A 19,175-nucleotide genomic window follows, 5' to 3' on the forward strand; every position below is an offset into this window, starting at 1 on the left:
TGTCACCCAGGAATCCCACCCACAGACACCTGTATTTCCTAATTGGTCCCACATGTGCATGTACACACAACCATATTTCCAGCAGTGCCCCTTGTAATAATGAAGAATGAAAGATCACTCACATGCCCACCAAAGGGTTCACATCTGTAATTTCAGCTTTCAGGAGGCTGAGACAAGAGGGTCGTGAGTTCAAGGCCAGACTGAAGTACACAGTGAGACTCTGTCTCATAAAAACAAACATAAAAAACTTAATATTCAGTTAAAAAAGCAATTTGCAATAGAGTATGTACTCAGTGTGCATGTTTATAGAATACCAAATCCTTCTGAGAGTAGTTACATACATTTAAGGAAAGCATAAACTCTCTCCCAGGCAGGATATAGCATCAACTCCAGTAAAATGGTCACTTGAACAAGAAAGTATGACAAACAAGATCAAGAAAGTCTAAAAAGGAGATTCACCTTTGAAAGCATTTATGGAACAAAATGTGCATAAACATTACCATTCATTCTATTAAAGAGATAAGTACTTGAGCATTTTTTGAGTGTTTAAAATACTTCATAGCAAGAAGGCTAGAGAGACAGCTCTGCAGTTGAGAGTACTAGCTACTCTTCCAGAGGACCCATTTGGTTCCCAGCACTCATAGGGGACTCAAAACCATCTGAAGCTCTAGTTCCAAGGTATCCAATGCCCTCTTCTGGCCTCCACAGGCATTGCACACAAGTGGTGCACAAATATAAGTGCAATCAGGCAAAACACTGATAACACATAAAAATTTTTAAGATAAATAACTATATATACACATATACACATATATATACATATGTGCATATATAGCTTCATAGCAAAAGCAAAAAGTGGGGAACAATGAGCCTTAAAGTCAAATAGTCCCAGGTTCTGATCTCCTCTCACTCCAAGACAGCCCAGGCTACACAGAGAAACTGTATCTGTACTGACTGAGCTATCCAGGTACCCTAACCCTGTCTGTACAAATGAAAAAAATAAATAAAAATAAAAATAAATGAATGAGTCCTTCTAACAACCAGTCCATGAATGCAGCCCTGTAAATTATTAACTGGTTCCCTCATGCTTTCTCTGACTCTTCATGCATTTGATGTAGTGGCTCTTTGTTTCTCTGTGTGTTATCTAAAGAGAATAATCAAGGAACAAGAGTGTCAGAACCTTTTATCAAAGATGCCCTTCTCACAGTTCAGAATCATATTCATGGATTAATCTTCACATAGTCAAGAACTACCTTGGGGCTGGAGAGAGAGTTTAACAGGTCAAGGTACTTGCTGCCAATCTAATGGGCTTATTTCAGTCCCTGGGACCACACTGTGAAAGGAAGAAACCAACTCCTGAAAGATTATCCTCTGACCTCCACACTTGCACCATGGTACACACACACACACACACACACACACACACACACACACACACACACGCACACACGCACACACGCACACACGCACACACGCACACATACACACACTTAATGTAATTTTAATTAAAGAAACCTCTGGAATCTGTAGAGACTCAGAGCTGATTTTAAATGGACAAGGGCCACACATTGTGAAGTGAGTTATTGACTTAAAGATGATGAGTAGAATTATGACTCTATAAACTGGCTTGCTTGCAGTGCAGTGTGTGGTCAGTATGTATTGTTGTTACTGTGGTTGTTGTTTTTTAATGAAGCTATTTCATTGAAATTCTTTATCTTTGCTTTATTATAGGCACTGGTTTGGAGACTCAGTTATCACAGAGGACCACTCTAAGTCCCTGCTGTTGTCTTTGGGGCAGATCTGAAGAAGGTAGGGGCAGCTGCTCTCGGAACCTTATTTTTCCTAATATTTATATTAGCAATATGGAAGTTCTTACTAGCTGTTTCAAGGAATATAAAGTTGATTGCATGGTTATAATTACATTGTACATGTTATAGTCATATTATAATATAATGCAAATACATTCAGGTTTCTACTTATGTGAATGGACATACCAAATGTGAAGGACAAAAAATTCACCAAATGGAATGTATAATGAGTGCAAAGGACATTGATTAGTTATTGCTTGGAATCCTAACTTTCTGTTTGTCATCTGGGTGACCCTGTGATGATTACTTCATCTCTCAATTCCTTCTCTTACAAAATGAAAAATTTGAAGGGAATTATTTTGAATGTTTCCTTGAACTTTAATATGTTTTGTCCTTGTGAGAATTGAAAAGCAAAGCAACGATTTCAAAACTGTGGTGGACAGCCCTTCCCCCACTGGAGGGCTTGCTATAAAAGTCATTCCCCAACCCTTTTCCCACATCTCCCAAGTTGAGATCTGTGAGGTTAAAGAAGCCTGCCTTTCTGGCACACTGTCAGGTGGTTGAGACGTGCTATTGTATAAGGGGTGCACTAACACATTATTCTGTTTGCACTCAGAGCTGTAAAACACAATGAGTTGTATGTGCACTGTGCAGATGTGATGAGACAGCCTCACCTTTGCATTTGTAGAAATAGAATTAGCAAGTTCAACATCTGATGGTCACTTTACCCTTTGGTCCTGGGCTCTGTACCATCCCTTTCTTCCTCTCAATACTTCCTCTGCTAGGCCTTTCTGGATTTCTTCCCCTTGCCTGCTAATGAATGAGATGAAATTTCTTTTAGAAATGACTTATTGGGCAATGGCATCTCCTCCTATCTGGTATTCCAAATATGAGCATGTCAGTGTGTGCTGCTTTCTGAGATGTCACTATCATCATCTTCTAACTTACGATCTGCTTTGAAGTCAGTCTTTGGCCACACCAAGTTGGGCTTTACTCCCAAAGCGCCCATCACTGTAACATGCCTAAGAGGATGTATGTTCAGGTAAATGTGTGTTTGTAGAGCCACGATGGGTTCCTAGAAAAAAGAGATGGCATCAACAGAACTCTGAATTGGACTGCAACAGGCCACAGTTAGGGCTCTAGACAGAATCAGAAAACCACTTGGGCCATACCACAGTCCATCTCTGCTGCCAGTACAGGATTATGTGGGATTGCAAGCATTCCACGTTGTGTGTCTTGAGGAATCACAAGGACCCCTAAAGAGAGTCACATCTTAGAGGAAAACTAAATCCTAGCTTTGAAATACAAACACTGTCTCCCAGTCCTGCCTACAGAGACTCCCCACCAGGATCAGTCTAATTGCTCAGTGGGGTGACAGTTGCTCTTCTCCAGGGCTTCAGCAGATATGATTTTCTGGCATCAAATAAAGGGAAATGGAGCCTTAAGAATATAGTGTCACTGTTGTCTGCTGTGGATTGAATATAAAACTCTTCTCCCAAATCACAGGCAAGGCGTTGTGGGTGATCTGTCAGGTAAAATACTAACAAGTGCCCATTCATGAGAAAGCCACTCACCCATAAAGAACATTCCAGACGACACCCACTGCTGGCTGGGATGGATGTGGCTTTATTTGATTTGGAGTTGATTTATTTGTTTGCCTGGCTTCTAGAACAGCATAACTTGGATTTAATGTCTCGAATACTGAATCCAATACTTCTAGGTTCACTGACTTGTTATTATTTAGCATTTATGAAGTATATGTCAATGCACTTAGCACTTTACAATGACTCATAAAAAGGCCTGATCCTGGCCATTGAGCAGAAGGTTGCTACCAGTTGAAATGCTGCCAGTGTAGAAATGATCCCAGGACAGCTCTGTATACCTTTTCCCCACCCCCAAACAACAATGTGTCCCAGTTGCTGAGTGCATCTGAGCCCAAACAGATGTGTGATAGCTGCTGCTACCATGTTGATAACAGTATTTATTTAAGTGCAATAGATTCAGTGTGGAGCCCCTGACTCTTAAAGAAAATCTGAGAAATAATGGGTGGATGGATAGATAAATGGATATATGTTTGGATGCATGGCTGCATGCATGGATTCATGGATAGAATGGTGCATGGATAGATGAATGGATGAATGGATGGGTGTTTGATGCATGGATTCATGGATGGAAGACACCTTTAGCTTATAGAGCTGGCTGTCTTGGAAATAAACTGTTACTTTAGTGGGTTTTATGTGATCAATAACTATGAGATGGCCAGAGACATGAGAACCTGATTGCACAAAATCATATAAATTGGCAACAGTATTATACCAATGCCAGTGTCTTGGTTTTTAATGTCATAATAGAATTGTGTAAGATGTTACCATTGGAGAAAACTGGGTGAAGGACCTGGGGCACTTTATTATCTTTGCTTACTGTAGATCTGTAATTTTTTTAAAAAAGAATCATATTATCTTCACATATCTGTAGTCCTACCACAGTGTGCACACATCCCAGTCACCAGCCTCTCCACTAATAATAGCAATAGCAACTGTGTCAGTTCAAGACTCCACTAAAGCAGAACCAGAACAGAATTAGATCTTCAAGGGCCTCACTGGGGGAAATGCCTGTGAAGTATAGAGTAACAGGAATAGAGCCTCATATCCTTAGAGCCTTCAAAGGTCTGGGCAGTTACTGCACCTGTGAGATGGGGAAGGAAAGGAGGACTGAACAGGAAGAGCTTGGGCCATGAGCCTTTTAGAACATCTCAGCCGAGCCACTGAAAAGTCCCTGCGCTAATGTCACGTGGTAGAGAAGTGCCAGTGTAGGAAGTGAGAACACCACAGCTTGGTCGTTATCTGAACAGTAAATAGTATATGCATTCAAAGGTGCAAAAGCAAATGGAGGTTGGGGCTTAGTTGTTTCCAGAGTGGGTTTTGTTTGTCATGCTTTGTGTTTTGTAGCAGGGGTTCACTCTGTAGCCTTACAACTCTCCAGATTGGCCTGGAACTTAGAATCCTCCTGCCTTTGCCTCCCCAGTGCTAAAAAAACAGACAAATATCACGTCTGGTCAGAACCTGTTATCGTTAAAGGAAGCCCTGAGCAAGACACCTCTGAGACTACTAACCTATGATGGGCAGTACTTTTTCAGCGACTCTGACCTTTGTCATCATAACCACCGTGTACACCTAGTCGTCCGCTCCTTCTCTAATAACAGCCCCTCTCTGGCCCCATATTCTAACTTCTGCCTTCTGTTTCACATATGTGACATGTATCCATGTATGTATATTTGTGTGTATATGTAAAATATATGCATGTATGTATGTACCCTGCCTACCCAGTGCAGCATAAAGTCATAGAGCCAAGCCAACCAATCCACTGCATGCATCTGTCTTAATTGGCCCTCCCTACTGCTCGGGAGATTTTGCTTTCTGTCTCCTGATTCCATGTCTGGTGTTATTGTCACGCTCTTCCTTCCTAGAGCATCTCTACTGCCCACACTCCTGCTGATTTCTGGGGATGGCCTTCCCTCCTAAGTCATTATGCATTCCTCATCTCTCCCTGCATGTCTGCAGGCTTCCTCATCTGCTGCTTCTTTACATGCTGGAAAAAGCCTTACAAGGCTCATCCCTCCTTGGACCCTCAGAGCCCTGTGCCTGACTGAGTCGGTCAGATACTGTTTTGCCTCTCATAAATCTTCTCCCTCTTGGTCTTTGAACTTTGGCTCCTTTATCCAAAACAAGGTCTCTCTGGATCCTTCTACCAGAACTCGTCTTACATCTCTCTCCTGTAACCATCAAGTCATCCACATTTCTGTTCTTGCTCACCAAATGTCCTTTGCCACTCCTCCTCCACACGCCTGAAGCGGCTTCCTCATGGGTGCCTGTGGTCTCTCCTTGCAGCTCATCCTCCGTAGCCTTCCTTTCTGTGTGTCACTTCCCACAGTCTCCAAATAATCTCTTCCATTTCTTCCAGGGCACACAGCTCTCGGCTCTCCTCTTGTCTATGGCCTTGTCTCTTCTGACTTCTCCCCTTTTTGCCTGTCTGTCTGTCTTTACCATTCTTGGTTTGCCTCTGCCCTCTCTCCCTTCAACTCTTCATGTGCCGATGATCTCAACCCTCCAGGCTCTGTGGGATTGCTAAGTCCCAACTCTCACTTCCCACTTCAGTCTCCAGACAATGCATTTTGTGAGAGTTTCACCCTCTGTGTCCATATCTCCCCACCCCCATTTCTCTTGCCCTTGAAGCTTCCCTATCCTCCTTCATGAGAAGTCAACTCATTCTATCAGTCATGTTGAAACAGGGCCTCACTCTGCAACCCATTCTGGTCTGGAGCTCCTATATAGTCCAGACTGAGCCTCCAAGTCATGGCAGTCCTCCTGCCTCTGACTCTCAAGTACTAAGATTACAAGCATAAGCCAACACCCCAGCTTCAGCTTGACTTTGTCCTGGTCACTCTTCCCCTCCAATGTCCCTCCAAGCCTCTCTGTCCCTAGGGATACTCCTTCAGTTCTAGCCTCACCATCTGCCCTGTGGTCCCTTTAGATGTCTATCAGCTGGACTTTCTATATCTCTCTTCCTCCCAGTCTACCATATTCACTGGTCACAAGTTTATTTTGCTGGAGTTCTCATAATGTCTCTTTCATGCTGAAAACTTTGGAAGGCTCTTCTCAGTATTGCAACTCTTTCTGCCCAGCCCCTGAAAAGAATCACCTCTGCTCAGCTAAACGGGACTTTTTCTAAGTACTTCCTTTCTTTTCTCTGTTAGTACTGAGTATCTCGTTCTCCCAGGTCCCTCCCCACCATCACTTTGGTCCACAAAAAAATAAAGATGGAATTGGAGGTGCTTTACTCTTTTTTATTGTTTGTTTATTTGTTTGAAATAGTGTTTCTTTGTATAATATTGAATGTCCTGGAACTCTCTCTATAGACCAGACTGGCCTCAAACTCACAAAGGTCCGCCTGCCTTTGCCTCCTGAGTGCTGGGATTAAAGGCGTGATGCTTCACTCTTATTACTAGCCCATCCTTATCTGCTTTTACTGGGGTGCACTATCTTCCCAGAGGTGTAACAATGGAGTACCCTATTTAGTTCTTCTCTGAAACATAAGTCATGGTGTGGTGACTAAGAACAAAACTCTAGATTTACCTGCTGGATTCAAAGGCTATGCCATTGCACCTGTCACTTACTTCTCTGACCTCAGTTTGCTCAACTATAAAATGGGCTAATAGGTGTATACCTGCCATCCAGGTGACTAAATAAGCATCAGAGGCTGAGAGCCACATCTGGAATCTGTTAAACAGCTTTCTCTCACTCTAACCAAAAACACCCCGGACAATCAGCTTACAGGAGGAAAGTTTATTTTTGCTCATGGTTTCCAGGGGTTCCATTCACACTTGGATGGTCCCTGACTTTGGACAAGTTTCAAAGCAGAACATCAATGTGGGAGAGCATGGTACGGCAAAGCTGCTCACTTCATGGCAGTTAGGGAATAGGGGGTGTGCCTCAGGGCCCCAATATACTCTTCAAGGACATCCCCTCCCACCTACTACTCCCCACAAGGCCATATCCCTGAAGTGTTCACTATTTCCTAACAGTGCCATCAGCTATAGTCCAGGTCTTCAATACATGGGATTAAAGAGGCAATGTCTAAGTGCTCAGTGTTAGATGTCATCACTGTTTGGTCATACATAACATGTGACATTATTATGCATCATAGTTATTCACTGATGGGCAGGGAGACTAACTTGGGAATTCCATGCAACCAATGAATTAATATCATAAGTACTTCCTCTAAGACATGGGGTACTTAAAACCATTACAATGGATAATTTTGTAGCATATAAATTTTACAATAAAGAATATGTACCCACACCAAAAGACCTGGACAGTTAGAATGAATAAGTGAATGTAATAATATTTTAAATTATTTAACTTTTAAAATTATAACATAATTACATAATTTCTCCCTTCCTTTTCCTGCCGCCAAGTCCTCCTATCTACCCCCCACTTTGGTCTCTTTGAAACTCATGATCTCTTTTTCATTCATTGTTGTTACCCGCATATGTGTGCATGTGTGTATACATACATACACGCATTCATAAATACATAAATATATTCTTAAATATTTAAGTACATCCCGTTTGATCTATATAACATTATTTGTATGTGTGTTTCAGGGCTGACCATTTGGTATTGGATAACAAAATTGCTGTGCTCTTCCCTGGGGAGGACTATTTTTCTCCCACTCTCAGCATCCCTTAGTTGCCTGTGGTCCTTTGTGTAGGGTTGAGGCCTCTGAGGCTTGCCCTCCCCCGTCCACATTAGCATGTATATTTGTTGTCCTTCTTTAGCATCTATCTTGTTAGTCATATTCGTAAGACTTTATGTAGCTTCTGACATTCCTAGGAGACACAATCTTTTCACATCCTCTTCTACAATGATTCCTGGGCCTTGGAGAAGGAATTACATTGTAGATATATCTATTGAGAATGGACTCCATCACTTGGCATTTTGGGTTGGCAGTGGTTATTTTATTTAAGAAATGTCCTATTGTATAACAGATATGCTTATGCCAATATACTACTCATTGAGCACCTACTGTGTTCAAGCCACTGGCTTGGTATTCTGACATCTAGCTATGCTAGTGCATTTCTGTATTTGTACTCGTTACGTCATTACTAATGAAGGAATGGATGCTACATGAAATAGTAACTGCCTGTCTGTGCAATCTTATTACCAATGTAGGGAAAGTGCACATATCTTTATTGAAAGGAAATAAAACGTGGGTGTCAGTGAGGAGACCTGGGAAATCTATGGGGCCTCTTGTAGTAGATCAGTACTTATCCCTAGCAAAGGAATGGACTTTGGTAGCCCATTCCACATAGAGGTATACTCCCTGAGCCTAGACACAAAGGGTTGGGCCTAGGCCCTATCTCAAAGGACATGACAGACTCTGAAGACCCCCGTGGAAGGCCTTATCCTCCCTGGGGAGCACAAAGGGTATGGGATAGGTAGGGTGTTAGTTGTGGGGGGCAGAGGAGGAAGGGACGCAGAGGGAACTGGGATTGACATGTAAAATAATCTTGTTTTTAATTTAAATAAAAATGGAGAGAGAAAAATAGACAAAAATAAATAAATAAAAATGAAGACTTGGTTCCAAAGTTGATCGATGTAGAGGAAGGGGGATGGCTTAGTCAGTAAAGTACTTGCCACATCAGCCTGAACACTTCAGCTGGATCCTCAGCACCCACATCCAAAGCCCAGTCTGGCGGTATGCATCTGAATTCCCAGCATTGGGGATGGATGGGGAGAGGAGCCTCCAAAAAAGCATGCTGGCCAGCCAGTCTAGACCAGTCAGTGAGTTCCAAGTCCATTAAGAGACCTGTCTCAAAATGTAAGGTGGAAGGGTGGAGAGACAGTTCAACAGTTGAGGATGCAGATCTTCCAGAGGACCTAAGTTCAGTTCCCAGCACTCCTATCAGGTGGCTCATAATCATCTGTTTAACACCTGTAACTCCAGGTCCAAGGGATCCAATGCCCTCTTTTGGCCTCTCCAGGCATCCACACTTACGTAGCACACACACACACACACACACACACACACACACACACACACACACACACACACACACCACATACAGCACCTTCTGCTTTACACACTGTCAACATTGAACTCTGAGCCAACTCACCCCAGAGAGTGTGACATCTGCATCCATGCTCACAACTTTTACATACACTGTAACGTCTGCCACATCCATATAGAGGCAGCTGCTGCGGTTTGAATGTGAGCACTGGACACTAGGTTTCTCAGCAGCATGGCTGTTCAAGTCTCCCTCCAATTTTCCTAATGGATGACCTGTCTTTTCCATACTTATATTTCAGTTTTATTTATTGAAAAGACTGCAATAGGATTTTCAACAATTAATTTTAAAACCTAAGGAAATATTAGCATAGTTGAACAAGATCACCATGATCACCAAAAAAAAAATGTGCAGAGGGTCAGAAAATATGCTTTATATGGCCCTTTGTGTGTGAATATCTTCAAAAACAATTGGGAATTTTCCTCCATACGAGTCACTAATGGAAGAGGCCAAATCCTGTAGGAGAAATCCAACGTTCCTCCTGCAGTCCCGGAAAGTGTGAGTGCAAGCCCAAGGCAACCTTTAAATGGCAATAATGCAACTGAAATAGATCATTCAAGGGAAGGAGACATATTATTAAGGGCAACACAGCCATTGACACTTGTTAGCTTGTCTCTGAACAAACACTACAGAGCAGCAAAGCTTAAAATGAATGAAATGGTCTCCATTCTCCAGCTAATGAAAATGCTTTGGGCTCTGGGCCAGAGAATAGATTTGGATCATAGATGGAGCTCTTTTTTTCAGGGCCTTAAATTTAAATGACTAGAATTATTTTTAAAGCACCATCCTATTCACTCTTTTGGAATAAAAACATGGTTTTCAATTTTAACCGAAAAAAAAATTCATTCAACATAAAGATGGAATGCACCAGCTTTGACCAACCTCATTCATGGGTTCAGTAAAATAGTACACTCTCATGTAGATGGGTTATGTAGTGGAGATATCTCTTACAGACACTTCCTTGTCCCACAGTCCACACATGTGTACACTCCACATGCATGCTCATATGGATGCATAACACATATGTATACACATACAGTTACACACAGATGCATTATCTATATAATATGCATGCAAGCATACACAAAAATGGTTATATATATATATATATATATATATATATATATATATATATATGGTATGTATGGTATATACCCATACATATGCAGAGAGAAATACATAAACACATGTATACACTCATACATACTGATGTTTTGTGCCCATGAAGTTTGAAAAAATATGCACATCTGACATGGAATAGAAAGGGATCCATCTTCCCTCTATAGACAACATATATATGTTATATAGTTATTATATGCATAATGTATAATAAGTTCATACAATAATATATATTGCACATATTATTTTATGGACTTTTAAAACACCCTGCTTCTCAACCAGTCTAGAACAACTAAGGCATTTTAGAATTGCTAATTGATGTGGAATTTTTTCTAGATCAGAATAACATATAAGCAATATAACCATAATTCAACACAGTAGGTATCTCCTCATCACCATTGTGTGGAATTTAATTGTCTAGGAACTGAAGTCATTTGCAAGATTTAAGAGTGAAAAGGCAAACTTCAATTTATTGCTTCTTTCAAGAATGTCATATATAAATGAATAGACTGTCATTGAGACACAAGTATTTGTAAGGAAAACATGTAGTTACAGTGTTCTTGCCTTTCTAATAAATGGGTGGCATTAACAGGAAATATACATTCATTAAGACATCCTTTCAGCTTGGCTAAAGCCCCCTTCCAAATGAAGAATGCTGAGGCTGTGCCCAAATCCTGGTCCACCCCAGAGCCTTAGACCTCAGTGGGTATCAACCTGGATCCTGGATTCAGAGCCCATCACTTTCAGACTTCTTGTCTTGATCCCTGTGTACACAGCTCTAAAACCATTTGAAGAGGTCATGTCTGGGAGCAGAGATAGTAAAGACCTATGACCAAGGACACCTTGTTAGCCAAGTCTTGTTTCTCCAAGTACCTGGCCATGAGAAGGAAGCCAGACCACAGCAGCCTCCAAATGTGAATACCAATAGGACTCAAAGGAACTCCTAGCAGATCTTTCCACAGCTGTTCAGCCATACCCAGGGTTCTGGGAATCCTTGAGTAATGGGGAATGTTCTTCTGTGTATATGTTTCTCTTATGGGCTAATGAATAAAACACTGACAGGCTGATTGGCCAGACAGGAAGTGATGTAGCTGGGCAGAATCAGAATATAAGCAGGGACAAACAAGGAATCGCTCTTCTTCTCTCATCTCTGTGAAGATGCTGAACAGTCAAGATGTAGGATGCCAGAGGAGTAAGCGGTCCCTGAACCATTCTCCAGTAAGATAAGACCACATGGAAATACATAGATTATTAGAAATGGGAATAATTTAGACAGAGCTAGCCAATAAGAAGCCATACCCAGTGGCCAACAGTTTCATAATTAATATAGCGTCTGTGTGATCATTTGGGGATGAATCGGCAGCAGGGCCTAGCCAGGCCAGAAAACTCACATCACAGGGTGCTGCTAGTGAATGTTCAAGCTCTCTTGGTATGGCATGCAATACTTCTCGGGATTCTGTGGGTGCCTTCAGTACTTGTTTTCCACTTATGAGTTCAGATGGTCTCTTTAAGGAAGTAAGTGTGAGTTCCCAGGAACAGACTGGCAGACCCTCCTCTGCTGGTTGCATTAGTGACCCTGCATCCCTCATAGGGAACAGAATAGGCAAGGAAGCCTCTGTGAGTGTCCCATGACAGCCAAGATGGAAGAGCCACACCTTGTTTCACAGCCTTCTTTCCACCATGTATTTATTCTTCCAGGGCCTCCAGCCATCAGCACTCTTCAGACTTGGTGCTTAAAGGGGTCTGGGGACATGGCTTGGTGACAACACCTGCTGTACAAACATGAGGGCCTGAGTTCAAATACCCAAGATCCCTGTAAAAATGAGACATACCAAACATCTGTAGTCCAGCACTGGAGAAGCAGACAGAGGCAGATCCGGGGAGCTTGCTAGCCAGCCAAGCTACTCAAATCAGACAGCTCCAGATTTAGTGAGAGAACCTGTCTCAAAGAATAAGGTGAAGAGATATTAAGAATATTGGATGTCAACCTCTGGCCTCTACATGCATGTGTGTGAATGTGCATATATATATATATATATATATATATATATATATATATATATATATATATATCTGAACACACACACACACACACACACACACACACACACACACACACACACGGCTTTAGTTCAAGTGACAATGAACACTTGGACTACCTGAAGCCTCTGGACTTCCATGCTATGACTTCATTGACTATTTTCTGACTTTGTAGAGCTTTTTATTGCTATTAATATTATGATTCCATAAGTCATTGCTAAATAGCTGGGTTCTGGGGTGAATGAGGTTATTTTGTAAATCCAAAGTAAGTCACTAAGCAGGCTGGACAGACAAAAGCCCAAAGTGTTGGATGCTCCGCTGAGGTACTTTTCCATATATTCAGTTATAATCACTGAAGCAAAACCCTAATGGAAGCTCTTCATAATTTAGCATCTGCCATCAGATGGGAATATCAATTCCATCTACCAAAGAGAGGATTATAGGCAGGTTCAATATAAAATGCAAATATAGTCGCTTAGTGAGCTGCATGTGTCAGCTGCTCTTCACCTGAGTCTATTAGCCTGAGAGCTTAAAGACCACAGATGTTCTGATGGAGTTGCTTCTTCCACCAAATGGACATGCGTAGGATGAGGACAATGATGGGTGAGGGATACAGAGAGTAGGACTCGGCAATGGAGGCGGGAAGATCTGTCTGTTTTCTCTAAAAGAATGCTGTTGGCTCAATGTGAGCTAGTTCTAACAAAGTTTACTTCTTATGTAACAAAGAAGGTGAAGGTTCACCAATCCCTCTGGCCCTGCCCAGCCACTTCCAAATCCTGATATTTTGTTGTATAACACAACTCAGCTGAACAGAGGGAGATCCACCAGTCTAAGCCACAGCATTGGCTCAGCCTTGGTGGTTCTGCAGCCACCTGCAGCACTCAGCTTCCTTTGTTGGCCCTCACAGTGGTAGATTCTTCTCTCATTGGTGCAAGCCTCAGACTCTGACCTCTGTTTTGCCATTATAACTTACTACACCATCCCAGGTTTGCTGATACTACTGCCCTCCTACGTAGAACTTTTTGCCTGAATGCCATGCGATCTATCATCCCATGGTACCACCCACTTCTTCCAGCATCTTCTCCAGAAGTGTACCATCTCACTCCACAACCCACAGCTCAGAACTAACAGCAAAGCCTCTGGCACTGTGGAAGCACCCTCTTTAAGCCTTTACTCCACCATATAAGACATGCTTGTTAGACATTAAGCAGCCTCATCCAGCTGGTCTTTTACTGCATCATCACTTCCAAGCTCTGGGGCTTATTTATCCACTGGTGTCTCTCTTTTTCAAAGGGATATCTTGCAAATTGCTATAGAGAATGACAGAAATAAGTCGTCCCTTTCAAAAGAGCACTCCTAGGTCTGGACATGGCAGTGCATCCTGTAATCCCAGCACTCTGGAGGCAATAGCAGGAGGATAGCGAGTTTGAAGCAAGACTGACTACCTAGACAGACCCTATGTGATAAAAATAAAAAAAAAAGAACAAAAGGACAAGGAAAGGAGGTTGAAAACGAAAATGAAGGGAAAGGTGAAGGCATGCAGGCTGAAGGAGGAGTTGAATGCCATCTATTGAACTCCAGGACAGGAAAGCAAAGGAGACATGAAGAGAGGGGAGGAGGAAAGGGGGATGGAGAGGAAGAGCATTAGTGAATTTCTGAGCATCTGCTTGCTACATGAAATGTAAGAAAAGATGTGACTCTAAGAGCCAATGATTTACCTCAAAAGAATACCTTGGAAGGAAAATATTTACACTCTTACTTACATATCAGGGCTCAGAAATTTTACTGAAGTCATCTTTGAATCCTTGATGCTGAGGGACAGCAGTAGGTGGCTTCTTCCAGCTGCCAATGGAATGTGATCATCACCCAGGCTTTGTACCTCATCACAGCAAGCCAGTTTTGTATCTCTGAGAAAGGAACAAATACATACTATCCATCACCAACAACAGACAACTTTTAGTTTAATGAATACTAAGGCTTCTAAGAAAGGCACTGTAGGCCTGGAGAGGTGGCTCAGTAGTTGAGAGCATTTGCTATACAAGCATGAAGACCTGAGTTCAGATCCCCAGTATCCAAGTAAAAAGCCAGGTGTGGCTACATGAGCCTGTAATTCCACTGCCAGTGTGACACAGAGACAGGAGGACCCATGGGGCTTGCTAGCTACCAGCCTTGCTAGAAAACACCAAGCACTTCATTCAGTTAGAGACCTTGTCTCAAGGCAGTAAAACAGAGAGCAACAGAAGACATCCAATGTCCTCTTCTGGGCCCTGCACACAAACACCAGCACACACACACCTGCACACCTACGTGTGTATACTTGTGTACACTACACACCGAAAATATAGCAGAAGATTTATAGAAATTGAATAATTGACTTCAAGGTCAGGGCTTTTCTATGATCCAAGTCATCATAGTCTATTTGAAAAAAAAAAGAAAAGGTTATCATTTTTGTCAATATATTTGGATCATGTAGAAATCCTCATTTATCATAGATCCTATGTTGGTGAATTTGCACATCCACTGAAATTCTGCTTTGACTCCAAAATCAAAATGTATGACACTTACATGGTTATTCCCTGACATGGGGAAGAGAGGTGACAAGTCCTCAGCCAAGCAACGTGACTCCATCTGATTGATTCATTTCTCATTCTATAAACAAGGCTCTTTCCCTGGGGCTCCATTTTTCACATTGTGTATTCTGGGTTGGTGATGTCACTGCTGAGGTGATGTCACTGTTAAGATGCCCCCTAACATAACCAGGTACTAGCTAGCATGCTCAAGAAAACTCCTTGAAAGAGCCTCACGCAGGCCTGAGCCACAGTGCTGGTGGCTGAGTTTGTTGTTCATGAAGTAACTATCATGTTTAATAAAGCATCCTTAGATCCACATATTTGACAAAAGTACAGTGACCAGACGGTTGCAGAACCCTAATGCCTATTTGCCTGAGTAACCAAGAGCAATTTGTTATCCCCTAATTCAGTGTCAGCAGTGACTTCATAGAACAAAACAACAGCAAGTAATAAGAATCAACGTACTTAGGGAGTCCTAAGAATGTCAGGGAGGTGTGGTACCAATGATGCCATGCCGTTTGCTCTTTTAGTTATTTAATATTTTTGAAATTTCATGCATGATATAATTCATCTTGATTATACCCACTCCTTCCTGCCCCCACAACTCCACTCATGCCCTCCCATCCTCTTCTCAAATCCATACCCTTTTCTAGTGTGTGAATGCATGTCTCTCTCGTACTGGGTCCTGTTAATATTGCCCCTGTACGCACGGGAGTAGTGCAGGCCACTGGGGTATAGGCATCCTATTTTGGGGGCTGGCCTCTGGAGCCCTGGAGAACACTGACTCTCCCTTGTTTAGCAGCTGTAGATAGCCCATAGCTCCTTACATAGGGATGTGGCCTTGTGAGCCCTCTGCCCACCCCTCATGCCATTTTCTGCTTCGTGGAAGATGACATCTTCAGAGACATCTCAGTCTTCATGTTAACATGGGCGGATTTCCTCCATGTTCAGATCTACCTAGTACTGAGCCCCCACCCCCAACCCTTGCATCTACTCTGGGAGAGAGGCAAAGCAACAGTCCCTCACCTCGGGCACTGGTACCCTTGTTGACATGACCAGACTTAAGGTTATAAAAGGAAAGTGGAAACATATATAGCAGGTGAAGCAGCTCCATGAGGCATAGCCCAAGGGAAGCAGGGCAGCTTCCCAATGGTGACCTTCAACTCTTAATTTCAGGTTTCCTCCCTGGAACGCGACAAAGAAAGTTCACCTGTAGCCAGGGCTTCTTATTAACTCTAAAGTTCCTACCACATCAACTAACACCTGTAGACACCCCCCTCAAGCTTGTCTCTTTCCTCACTAGAGTCAAACACTGATGTAGGTGAGAACTGCACCACAGGAAATCCCTCTTTGTCTATAGGAAATGATGGCTGTGTTTCCCTCAGCCTGATTACATTGGAGACCTTGTAACCCTACAGCTGAAGAAACAGGGGTTATGGCATTCAAAATAGGATTAGCAATGCTGTTTTATGAAGCTCCTGGCTTGTGCTGAGGTGCTGGGAACACAGGGGTAAATGTGAAGTCTTTGTCTCTATGCATGTCACACTCTATGACCAAGGAAAACTTGGTCATTGTAAACATGGGACAAATGCTACAGGTGAGGGTTGTACAGATGGGGCTTGTAGTCATACATAACCTAGGAGGCCTCCAGGAGGAGCATGTGCTTGTTGATGGAATGGAGTCTTGAATGTGGAGGATTCCGGCACAGGAAGTAAGTAGGGGGTGACCGTTTCCACACGAAGTGGTAGAGGTTAACATCCTAGTGAAAAGAAGAAAAGACATGACAGAGTTAAGGAGCATGGAGTGCAAAATAGGGGACGTATAAGCGAGAAGGCAAGTGGGATGTGATGCCTGGATCCTGAGTAACCTTGAAAGCTAAGTAGGAAGAAGCAGTCTTCTGAAGGATGCCACAGAGGCCATCAAAACCATCACCTCTGCACTCCCTGTGGTGGCTCAATTAAAGTGGTACAGAGAATGCATCATGGGCCAGGGACATCTGAGGATGAAGAGAGCAGTCTAGCTCTTGGGGAAACCACTAAGGAAATAAACCAAGAAAAGAGAAATGAGAATACAGCAAAAGGCCGCCCTGAGAGGAAAGCGGTAGCCAGCTGCCTGGGGTTGCCTTACATTGAGCAGAGCAAGCTGTATATGCCTGAGAACAGAAGGACACAGGCCCGTTCCAGGGCAGTCATATCTAAGAGAGTAAAAAAGATGGGGCACCCAGAAGTGAAGCAAGAAATAGAATAATGGCAGATACAGCAGAGGAGGGAGGTGTTGTAGAGGAGGGAGAGATAGACAGAATCCCATGAGAGTGGGAAGGGAAGCAAGGTATAATTGACCATGAATGGCCAGGAGGTATGTTGATGAGGAAGTAGACAGAAGTGAAGAGGTCAGCAATAGGCAGGGGTCTGTATCCCAGCAACACCAGTGGCTGAGGCAGGCCCACCTGGGCTACAGAATGAGTTCAAGACCAGCCTGGGTAACTTAGCAAAACCTTGTCTCCAAAGAAAGTGTAAAGGGGCTGGCAGAATGGCACAGTAGGTAATGATGCTTGCCTGAAAGCTTGACCACCTGGGTTCAATCCCTGGAACCCACATGGTAAAAGAGAGAACCAACTCCTGTAGGCTCTCTTCTGACACCCTCGCATGCACCTTGACATACATGTGCACACACAGAGAATAAACAAATGTAAAGACTGTTTAGATAAACCAAATATAAAATTCGGGCTTCAGGGCATAGCACAGGACTGAATGCCTGCCTGGCATATACAAGGCTCCGGGTTCATTCCCAGCACCTACCTCCCTGGCAAGAAAACAGAAAGCAAATACAGATCAGCTGGTGGTTACACTTGTCTTTCAAAGGAAGACAGGGTGTAAGTGCAAATACTGGAGAATGGAAGATTAGTGGGTGGCCTGCTGTATCCATTGTAGTGGAGCTATGGTTGCTTATGGCTAATAGGACACAGAAGGTGATACAAGTGGCACAGCCCACACAATGCAAGCCTCAGAATGTGGAAGGCAGATGAGCTTTTGGTCAGCAATTCAAAAGAGGGGTGTCTTTAACAAACCCTTCTAGAGCCTAATAGATCATGTCAGAGCCAGACCCCAATACCCCATGATGGCTTCTCTGGAGCTTTCCCTTAGGTAAGCTCTGTCTTAGAATGTGCCATCTGCAAAGCCATGTAATAGCTAGTCAAGAATGTTGCTGGCTGCAGTGAGAAGCAAGAGATACATGTGAAGAGCACTTTGAAGATTGGAAAGCCTCATGGAATTGTGAGGTGTTGTCGTGCGAGAACACGGTCCTTCTCACCCCCCTTTGCTGTTTGCTAAAGAGCCTTTTTCTGAGGGTATTATGTCAAACATCGGGGAAGCTTCCTTACAAACTACAGGCAGGTCCTCTCTCTTCTGGAAATTTTCATCTGTTTAGTTACTAGCCCCCCTAACTACTCAAGAAGGATAATCTACAGACACATTAGGCACTCTAAGAAAGAAAGAAAGAAAGCAAGAAAGAAAGAAAGAAAGAAAGAAAGAAAGAAAGAAAGAAAGAAAGAAAGAAAGAAAGGAAAAAGAAAGAGAGGAAGAGGAAGGAAGGAAGGAAGGAAGGAAGGAAGGAAGGAAGGAAGGGGGGAAGGAAGGTAGATATTGAGATTAAGGAGATGGCTCATTTGATAAAGTGTTTGCCATCCAAGAATGAGGACTTGAGTTTAGATCCCCAGTATCCACATATAAACCTAATACAGGGCACGTGTCTGCAACCCTGGTGATTGGGAAGGTAGAGACAAGTGAATTCCTGGGGCTTGCTAGCCAGTCAGTCTAGACAATCAGTGAGCTCCAGGTTCAGTGAGAGACCCTGATTCAAAAACTAAGGTGAAAGGGCAGACTGACATCAGCCAGGATCAACCTCTGACCTCCACATGCTCTAACACACACATACCCATGCACACAGCTGCAGCTGCACACACACACACAGAGAGAGAGAGAGAGAGAGAGAGAGAGAGAGAGAGAGAGAGAG

The 19,175-nt window shown here is 43.0% G+C and overlaps 1 non-coding gene across 1 annotated transcript; it reads right to left on the reverse strand.

Annotated features, from left to right (window-relative positions):
* Positions 1–10,884: 10,884 nt before the first annotated feature.
* Positions 10,885–10,952, reverse strand: LOC113834715. Its single transcript, XR_003483449.1, has one exon. It is a non-coding gene; the product is annotated as a small nucleolar RNA U54 (small nucleolar RNA).
* Positions 10,953–19,175: the final 8,223 nt, after the last annotated feature.

The sequence above is a fragment of the Cricetulus griseus genome, chromosome 3, assembly GCF_003668045.3.
Source record: "Cricetulus griseus strain 17A/GY chromosome 3, alternate assembly CriGri-PICRH-1.0, whole genome shotgun sequence".
Lineage (NCBI taxonomy): Eukaryota > Metazoa > Chordata > Mammalia > Rodentia > Cricetidae > Cricetulus > Cricetulus griseus.